This window comes from Saccostrea cucullata, unplaced genomic scaffold (genome assembly GCF_032062105.1).
Source record: "Saccostrea cucullata isolate Sc308-1 unplaced genomic scaffold, CSIRO_AGI_Scuc_v1 ctg239, whole genome shotgun sequence".
Lineage (NCBI taxonomy): Eukaryota > Metazoa > Mollusca > Bivalvia > Ostreida > Ostreidae > Saccostrea > Saccostrea cuccullata.
Genome location: NW_026939884.1, coordinates 812,624 through 823,769, shown reverse-complemented (window position 1 = coordinate 823,769; position 11,146 = coordinate 812,624). Strand labels below are relative to the sequence as shown.

At 31.1% G+C, this 11,146-nt stretch overlaps 1 long non-coding RNA gene across 2 annotated transcripts; it reads right to left on the bottom strand.

Annotated features, from left to right (window-relative positions):
- Positions 1-4,908: 4,908 nt before the first annotated feature.
- LOC134254166 (uncharacterized) lies at positions 4,909-9,153 on the bottom strand. Of its 2 annotated transcripts, XR_009989268.1 has the most exons (4): positions 8,805-9,153; positions 8,468-8,596; positions 5,116-5,307; positions 4,909-4,979 (listed from the first exon to the last, which is right to left on the bottom strand). It is a non-coding gene; the product is annotated as an uncharacterized LOC134254166 (long non-coding RNA). The 2 variants fall into 2 exon arrangements; XR_009989267.1 differs by lacking the exon at positions 8,468-8,596.
- Positions 9,154-11,146: the final 1,993 nt, after the last annotated feature.

Below are 11,146 nucleotides of genomic sequence, written 5' to 3'. Positions count from 1 at the left end.
TGGGGCAGGGAGGGGCGACAAGGGAGATGAAACTTTGAAAAATAAATATGCTGGAAAAAAATCTTTAAAAATCTTTTTCTCAATAATTATAGCAAAGTTATGTTATATTGATATACCAGAGACATCTTCAAGTATTATAGAATTCAAGGCTCCCCCTAGTAAACTTTTCAATGCTGAACTTATTTGTGTCCTAACTGATGTGTTCAGGTGAGCAAAGTGGTCCATGGGCCTCTTGTTTTAAAATTTTTTAATCATGAGGAGAAAAGAAATGGCTATTTTCAACACAATACACATGTATCTTCTCTGTTACCTGTTTCACTTTAATTATAATGTAACTTGCACATTGACTAGTCATCATGTTTTTATTATTTTTATTTCATTTTTCAAAATAAACAAAATTAATGGTTACCTAATTTTCAAATTATTGTAAAAATTCCTCCTGATGAAACCAAAGGAAAGTGAAATTTTGTGTTGTTATCCACACCCACAAATAAAGTCAAAAAGAGAAATTGATATCTTTATCTTGCTTATACCTATATAATACTGGTATATATTTGGGTTGAAAAAAGTATGTGTATGTAAAGTTACTAGTATCCTAAGAACATTTTATACATTATTTTTTTTTGGGGGGGGGATTTAAACAAAACCATTATAAGTTTTTTTGGAGGGGGGGTCATAAATGAAATTTTTTTTTACAGTTACTGCCTCGTGAGGATACTAGTAGAAAATGAGTAGGAGGATAATGTAAATATAACAGGACACACAGGCTTCTTTACAATGTAGTCAAAGAGAGATAATCCATAATTTTTTTTTTTTTTTGCATCATTATCGTACTGCAGTAAAAAATTACAAATTCATGAATTTAATCATATTGTAATAATCACTATATTATACACTGTAGATGTAAATCATGCATGTGATAGACTTCTAGTCAAGAAGTATGTGTAACATTAGTTTATAAATGTTTTGTATACAATATTTTACCTAGTCTTGTGTAGTTACGAGTTAATAAATCCATTATAGTTTAGTAATATTTCATTTGCTCATTTATATTTATTATGTAAATAAAAACGGGGGCGAAATTTCCCCCGTATTCATTACATTAACATACATGTACATATAATCTTCCTTTGAGAAAATTCAATTATTCTTATGTATTTAAAGAGTTGTTTGCTATAGTACGGTCACCAGAAAAGAATGCAGGATTGTAATCTTACACAATTTGTTTATAATTCGAATCATTTGATAACGAGCTTACTCCTCGATCCTCAAAAATACCAATTTTAATTATACCTCCCGCAAACAAAGTTTAGGGGGGGGTATATTGGAATCACCATGTCCGTCTGTCCGTCTGTCTGTTCTTACGAGAGGTACACTATACAGTTGAGAGGTACATTGTGCATTTTACGGAAGGTGCGGGGTTATAATTTTGCTTTGTGGGGTTATTAATAGTACAGTGGTGACTTGAGAGGTTTCATTAGGAATTCAAACAAATGGTATATTGTGGGGTTAAAGGTCTATATTTGTGGGGTTAAAGATCTATATTTGTGGGGTTAAAGATCTATATTTGTGGGGTTAAAAATAAATTATTTAATATCAAGTCAACTTTACGGGCAACTAATTATAAGTACTTAAAATTGTTACTGTTTATCTGAAGAACTTAGAACGGATATAGCAATAACATTTTTCAACTACTGCCTATCAGTAACAATGCAAAAAAAATGTTTTTATTTGAGGATAACTGTTGCATCAAAGTAAATTAACCTATCATGTTTTCACATGAAGATGATAGACAAGAATATCCCAGAAAGTGTTAAACAAACAACCCAAATATGCTATATAGATATAACAGACAACACTAACCCCATAAATTATAAGACAAACAACCCCAGTATGTACTCTTATAAAGATAATAGACAACACTAACCCCATTAAGTGTTTGGACAATAACCCCACTATGTATTCTTATGAAGATAATAGACAACACTAACCCCATAAAGTGTTTGGACAGCAACCGCACTATGTACTATCATAAAGATAATAGACAACACTAACCCCATAAAGTGTTCGGACAACAACCCCACTATGTACTCGCATAAAGATAATAGACAACACTAACCCCATAAAGTGTTTGGACAGCAACCCCACTATGTTCTTATATAGATAATAGACAACACTAACCCCATAAAGTGTTTGGACAGCAACCCCACTATGTACACTCATAAAGATAAAAGACAACACTAACCCCATAAAGTGTTTGGACAGCAACCCCACTATGTACTCTCATAAAGATAATAGACAACACTAACCCCATAAAGTGTTTGGACAGCAACTCCACTATGTACTCTCATAAAGATAATAGACAACACTAACCCCATAAAGTGTTTGAACAGCAACCCCACTATGTACTCTCATAAAGATAATAGACAACACTAACCCCATAAAGTGTTTGGACAGCAACCCCACTATGTACTTTCATAAAGATAATAGACAACACTAACCCCATAAAGTGTTTGGACAGCAACCCCACTATGTATTTTTATAAAGATAATAGACAACACTAACCCCATAAAGTGTTTGGACAGCAACCCCACTATGTACTCTCATAAAGATAATAGACAACACAAACCCCATAAGGTGTTTGGACAGCAACCCTAATATGTACTCTCATAAAGATAATAGACAACACTAACCCCATAAAGTGTTTGGACAGCAACCCCACTATGTATTGTTATAAATATAAAAGACAACACTAACCCCATAAAGTGTTTGGACAGCAACCCCACTATGTACTCTCATAAAGATAATAGACAACACTAACCACATAAAGTGTTTGGACAACAACCCCACTAAGTACTCTTATAAAGATAATAGACAACACTAACCCCATAATGTGTAACAACCCCATTATGTTCTTATATAGATAAAAGATAACATTAACCCCACAAAGTGTTAGAAAAGAACCACAATATGTTCTGATAGAAAATATTAGACATCTTAGTAACCTCAGAGTGTTAAACAAACAACCCCGCTGTATTCTCATGTAACAGATACCAGTAACCATATAAATTTAAGTGTTTGAAAACCCCAGTATGTTCTAATATCAAAAAACTCTACCAGGGACTGGTAATAAAAGAACAAGAACCCCCACTATGTTCATTCGCAACTTCTCGAGCCTTTCTGACTAGCTGACAAATGACCTCTAATGTATTAGTTAGACGCCATGGCAACAACCCCCCCTTTTCATGATCTTCGAAATAAATGCATGAAGACCTTTTATCTGTGGAATATGGAGTTTAATTTTATTCAATGCTATGATATTACATAAAACTTACTATAAAAGGGACTTCTTACTTCCTCTATCCTATATTTGAAAAAAACAAGAAAAGCATAACCTTTAACATCAGGTGATGTTAATACATTCGAGGTTGTTTTTCCGAACTCTGACGGAAAGACCCTGAGTGAGATGATGCAATTGCCAGTACGTCATATCCTTTTTTTTACTATTAAAAATACCAAACTATACTCATAATACTTTTTCCTATTTTGATAACATACTTGAAAATTTGTTTTAAATATTTTTCAAACTATTTTTAATTGGATAATCTCTTTATCTTAACTGCTTATTTCTAATGAGAATTTTCCCTTTGAATCTGCTGATGCATGAATTTGAAGTGTACATTATGCATCAAAAGCATACATAATTTCTTTGTAAATTAATAATAATAAATAAAAGAGATGATCCTGATTTTTTTAAAAAAAATTTAATCAAACTTTTCAGTTACTCGACAAGATGAACACAGATAAGAAACATGTCAATAAATGTAGAACACAGAAAAAACCCCTCAAAATTTGAGACAATCTTCATAAATGTAAAAAAAAAAAAAACAAGTATATAGTGAGTTGTCAAATAACTCTAAAACTTGCATGGTGTTGCTACTTATTTTAAACAAAATATATTAATTTAAATGAAGTTTTAAGAAAAAATGTGTAGTCTAATATCTCATCATTTTGCATTTTAAAATTGATATTTAAACAAAACTAACGATGTACATCCTTTTGGAAAATATACTCAAACTTAGAGCTGCACCCCCACTCCCATCCCCTAAAATAAAATGAAAAAAAAAAACAACATGCAATTGATTTACAATTTTCAAAAAATAAAATTCAAACAACATAAATAAATATTTCAGTTTAATAATTATTTCTCACATTTAATATGAGATCGCTAATTAAAAAGGACAAAAACTATGACTGTTACTTAATGTATAGAAATTCACCATGACGAATGCAATGTTCATAAAAGATCCTTTTGTCTTAAAGCTGAACAGTACTCATAAACATAAGTAATCAGAGATTACATAGCTCAATTCAAAAAATGATTACTTCAAGTAAGAAACGGTCTCACATTTAACTAATAATCAAGAAGTTAATTTAAGGTTTGCAGTAACTTGAGAATAGACATCCAAATACTTGAAACTAGTTGCCCATCAAGAAAATCACTCTCTACCATCGGCTCATACATTCACCTCTGTCGTTGGCTCGCGTATACACAGTTTTAAACACGAGAAATAGTGCGTTTGTTTTAATTCATTACAATTCAATTTCTATGTTTATGTCTGAATTTTGAGATAGATATTTACTAAATCAGTCCAGAACTATTAATTCAATTTAAAACAATCCTGCAAAAATCACGCTTTATACGTTATGTCAAAAATCTTGACGTGAGCCCATTGCAGAGGTGTCTGAGAGAGGAACGAACGACAACTCTGCATGGGAGATTGCAAGAAAATGTCATTCAATCCACGACCCCTGAAAATGTTATCTTTTTAAGATCAACTATCAAAAATCGATTCATCTTCTTTTTCTGAAAAGTAAGTCAGGTCCTAAATGTCGCCGTCAGGAGCAGACAATGGCAAGAATGAATCGGGATTGTGCTTGTTCTTCTGAAAAGTCTTTCATTCATACTTCATGTATACCTGTCAAAAAAAATACAGTAAAATATATTTCTAAATGATAATGTTCAATTTAATTTTTTTTTACAGGTTATGTTTTAATTTATTGTAAAAAAATATTGTTGTCTTGATTTTATGGGCACTTATAACATGTACTAACCATCAATCTGGATGTCTTTGATAGTTGCTTTCCTTAAATTTGTGAACTATATTCAGATCACAAATTGTGTGTTCAAGTCATAGGTTTGTTCTTTCAACTTTATGAATGTCCGACGCCTGCTGGTGTTGCTGCAAAAATAGAGCGGCCTAGATCATCAAAGTTCCACTGATGTTCACTTTCAGTATCTGAACTCTACAAAGGAATACAGAAGCAAATGTTTATTTATATCACATACAAAAATTCCGAGTTACTAATTAAAATTCATCGAAATTTATTTAAAGCATAGTTGTAATGTACTGTGAACTACTTTCTTATATTGGTAAAAGGTGAAAAAGTACAGTCAAACTTGTTTTAAGCTTTGGGAAGTCTAGAAACTAGCCACTTAAGACAGGTGGCCTCTTATTCCAGTTTGCCCAAGAAGTAGCCAGTCAGTCAATAAATAAACAGCAATAACCACTACAGTTGATTTAATTAAACATGTCAATTTCACAAAACCTTTGTATGTGTGTATATATATATATTAATCCATGCCTATTTAAAAAATATGAAATTAAAGAATTCCAAATTAAATTTTTAAGGTTTTGTTCATAAGTGTTCAGAGTTCCAGAAACGCACCGGTCCACCGGGGATCCCCGGTGAACTTTGAATGGGACCGGTAAAATCTTAATTTTATTGGTCAAAATGTCCGATATTTTTTTTTTTTTACAGACTGTATAACCTTTACATATAATCTTAACAAAATCATTTAATTCAATTGTCCTGACAATAAACAAATGCAAAACTAAAGGAATGAAAAAAAAAAAAAAAAAAACGTCAGGGCATCGCCAGATCTTGTTTAAATAAAATGTAGACGTTGATTGTCTACTATAAAAAGCTACATATTAAAATAATAATTTCCATAAGTCTGGGAGGAAAAACAGTTTTAAAAACCCTGTCAACAAATATTTTCAATGATAAATATATGCACTCTGTAGTTCTGACAGTAAAAAAAATGTGACAATCTACTTTCGTTTTGAAGGACGAATTTGCAGGGTTGCAAGAGTGCCTGCTATTTCTGCTTGATTACAGACAATTTGTTACCATTTATTATTTTCTCTATAATTTAATCTATTAGCATGATAATATTATACCAACTTCTGGATTTTTTTAAATGTATTTGATAGCATTTAAAATACAAGCGCGTTTTTCCCCTTTTCTAAAAATAGCGGATTGACTTGAATGTAGTAAAACGACAACAAATTCACTTAAAATCATCATTTTCATGATAAATTTGCATATCTTTATATCATTAGTACATATTTTTAACTGTATGGAGGTTGTATAATAAATTTTAACTAGTCAGAAATATCGGACGTTTTACCAGGCTTTTTAAAACGAGTTTGATATTTTACGTAATATTTTTCCTGGCACATAAAATACAAAAATCCAAAAGAAAAAAGCCTGGAAAACAACATATTTTCCAAACAATCAACCAAGAGTTGTCGCGTTGCAGATTTTATTTTTAAAAACATTTTTAAAATCTGTCAGAAAGGACATAATAAATTTATACATGAATTAAGCGTTGGTCATCACACGCCTTCGGCGACGTCAAATCCTGCATACAAAGGCCATATACAAAATATTTCAATAATTTTTTTTTTAATCTGCCATCTTTTTATTTACACATATCATTTATTATATCGTTACAATTTCCAATCCTATAATATGTTAAATTTACATACAAAAAATTAATGTCCGGTAAATTTTACAACTGTCCGGTGAATTTTGAATATTTACAAGACAATTGTCCGACATATTTTTGACTAGTTTCGGGAACTCTGAGTGTTCCTTTGTAACATTCAAATCATTCAAGAAGAAATACATGTGCCTTACTACTATCTATTTTTTAAATAAGAAAAAATATAAAAGCTTTAATTAAAAGACAGTTTAATGGTGAATTAAATAAAGTATAAAAATTTATTTCAGTAAGTGTCAATAAAATTCATTTAAAAACTTCACTATAATATGTTCAGGTAATGATCAGCAGTGTAACCCCCCCCCCCTTTCAATTAATCCTCGATCAAGTACTTTGCTGAAGTTTTTAAAGTCTGGTAATTTTTTAATATTATTTTTTTAAGCTGTCAGAATTTCTATCTAACATACAGACACATACAAAAAATTATTCAATTGACCAAAGATTTGTATTAACGCAGTTTAAAATCATTCTACTACAACACAGGTGTCAAGTGCACCAGAGCGTAACTAATCCCTATCGATCGTCTCCTGATGGTGAAATTCACGAGATAATCATGCTATACAAATCATTTGTTTTGACAAGAGTTGCAATTAGAGCTTCAACACGGAATCAAAATCTAACAGGTGTGAAAATACTGATAGACCTGTATTAGCTAAGTTACATACTCTCACTGTAAATATTCAAAGTAATGATGAATTAATATTGTAAATTACAAAATGAAGCTTTAAGCTTGAATTTCTTTATTAATTGTGATTTAATTCTTTTAAATTTTAAATGGTCGATCTTGAAAAATAAGTACAAATTGATCTTACAGGACAATTATATTTTTTCCATTAACACAAAGAGAGTTATATAAACGTATCTAAAGGTAATTTGTTTAATTTCTTTAATAGGTGAATTTTTTTATCCGGCACATAATTACACAAGCGACTGTGTGAGCAATGTGACATATTGGGTATTTTAACAACTGATTACAATGTCCTACACTCATTTATAAACATTGATTGTCATTTATCAAATTGATATACCACTAAATTTTACAACCTAATTATACAACCCCATGTTGATTCCTTCGAAGCCTACTTGCTGCGAAAATTTATTGCAGTGACATTAATTCCATTTTTCCATTCTGATTTTTTCTCTATATATTAAGGTACGATTTCAAGTACATGTAAACAAATGTGTGAAGAGTAGATAAAAAATCGGTACGTATCTAGAATGAATTGAGAGAGAGAGAGAGAGAGAGAGAGAGAGAGAGCAATTATACTACGAAACAGGATAAAATTAAAGCCAAAAATATTCAATTTGAAAAAAATTTAAACACGGATGATTTAAAAATTAATCGGAAGGGGCGGAAGAGGCGTGAAAAATCCAGAGATTTTGTCTCCCATCGGAAGAATCACATGTATTTATGTTATGAGATATCTGCATGTAATTACCATAGATATAGAAAAAATTCGAATTAAGAAAAAAACACGATCGTATTTTGAAGTAAATAAGCCAAGTAGTACTCCAACACGGATTAAATTATGGAGATTTATTGACAGTTGGAGCATGTTATATGGAAAATTTAAATGGTTTGGATTTTTGTTGCAAAAAACGAGTGAAAATACGTACCAGGTGTGCTTTGCATGTATTGCACGTGTATAAATAATATTATCTTTTTTAACTGGCCAACGGGGCGACCCTCTTGCAGAAAACCACTAGCCCGACCCCAGGGTATCGGTCGATTTTCATTGCAGACCTCTGATTAAAAAAAGAATTATCAGTGCATTCAATCATTATAATTTTTTTCACAAAAGCCCGTTTTCAATCGGTATGTGTTTATGTGGACTACAAGTGTCCTTTCCTTGACTTTAAATAAATTCTACAACTGCATAATCTACGTATGAATCATATCAATTAACTTACAAAGCTTTTTTTCAATGTGGTGCAACAAAATAGTAAGACTTACTGCATTTGCTTTTTGTGTTTCCGAATTTCCTCACTGCTAATACAAAATGTCCACACAGCTACTTCCGTATTCTGCGCATGCGCAGTTAGTTTTAAATATATGCGCATGCTCAGGTATTCGGAACTCCTCGATTCAATTACCGAACTCCTCTAAACAGCAGATTTCTGAATGTCTGAGCGTTTTGGGCTAAGGACATGTCCAAAATTTGGACAAAGTCTTTGTGAGGTTAAATCTAATTTTAGGTTTTTCGACCTCATAGAGTAATTTTGAACGTAATTAGACCTCTTCATTATGGGGTTAACCCCACAGTACCCAAAAAACCCCACACTGCTGGAAAATACGTTAATTTTACCCCTGTCTGTCTGTCTGTCTGTAGACGAGATTTTGTCCGGACCATTACTCAGAAACTATTGGAAGGATTTGTCTGAAAATTTGTACACATATTATTCACCATATGAAGTTGTGCACCTGATATTTTCATCTTGATTCGATTATTATTTTGAATTTTACAGGTGTTTTTTCATTTTTATTTTGTGGTTTTGTCCGGACCGTTTCTCAGAAACTATTGCAAGGATTAATCTGAAAATTTGTACACTTATTATTCACCAGATGAAGGTGTACACCTGGAATTTTCAACTCTTTTTGTTAATTTTTTTGCATTTAACAGGTTTTATTTTTTATTTTAATTGACTTGTTCATTTTGGGCTCTTGTATAAGGTTTGAGATATAGAATCTAGAATATCTGTTCAAAAATACTACAGCTTAAAACTACTCATAAAAACTTAAAAAAAAAGAAACATCATCAAGTTAAAAACAGTTTTTACATGCACAGAAGATAATGTAATTTCATTTGTCTCTTGGGAATAATGACTGGACATGCATCCAGTTAAAGATAAATTAATGAGTTTGGTGTTGGAAGTTGTTAAGGCATATCTCTTATCAAGTGTGTGTATTATCTAATCTCCAGGGAATAAGGCACAAGAATTAAAGATCTCTCTTCTCTTATTCTCTTAATTGTAATTTATTGTCTGTCAAAGCACTTCATTACTGGATGACCAGCTCTTTATTTTCAAAATGCATTTCAAATTGATATATCAAGATTAATTTGATTTTGTATTATGTTTTTTTTTAACAATCAGTTTGCAGAGTGACATAACACATAATTGCAATATATTTTTTTAATGCAGAAATAAAAAAAAATAAAATGAAAAAATAAAAAAAAATGTTACAGTGGAATTACAATGTATTAGTATTGATGTTTCATTTGGTTGCACCTTTGTTTCATTCATTAAGAAACATGATGAGCAATTATATTTCACTGCAAATTTTTGTAAGTAAATTGTGAACACCTCTAGATCCATAAAGTATTTTTGAATTGGCACCTTCTCTGAAAAACCCAGCGGGGGGTATTTGTCCCTATTGGACAGTTCTAGTTTCTTACTAGGAAAAATTAGGCAAGATTGCATTTCAACTCAATTTTATTGAGATGTAAATAGCAGCAAACAAATAAACAAAGATAACAATGTGTAAAAATTTCACGTGGAATGCTTATCTGAATAGCCAGTGCACTTATACGAGCAAGCCCGTAACAACACGACATCGATTTAAAAGCCTTGGTCTGCAACGTGTAAAAACATTGAAAAAAAAATTATCAACACAAATAAAAACTGGTCAATCCGTCACCGTAATTTGTGTACAATCATCATAGTGAGCAAAGTAAAAAATGACTAGAATATCAAAAAGTATGTGCATATACAAACAAGCTGTACATTATGTGACATACGCCATTAGAGTTTAAAAAAATGATTGTTTCATCATATACATGTACATGAAAGATTCCATTATTGCTCAATCAACAATACGAAAACTCGTGTTTGTCAAACCTCCTGACTTCGGACATACAATCTGAACCTCTTAATGATGGTAATAGTCATTGGATTGCTAAAACACATTCCAATAATTAAAAAAAACCCAATAGTTTGAGGTTAAGGAATGATTAATAACAATTTCCTCATTTTCAGAGAAAACCACCAACATGAACTTTGGAAGCTTCGATTCATTAATAATTTAAAGCTATATGTACAAAATGGTACTAGTAATTAAAAAACTCAGCTGGCTATACATAAACAATAAAAACATTAGTCAACTACCTTTGTTAATAAATTTTAAGTACATATATGGTACTCTTCGTTGATAAAATATCATATAAAATCATAAATAAGATTTGCATTCAACAAAAAAATTCTTGTTTTAAAAAGGACATTTCTGAGCCAATAAAGTCAGGTTACAAAGTGATAGGTAAACACAACAATCAAATATATCTGATCAAAAGAATTGCTCAT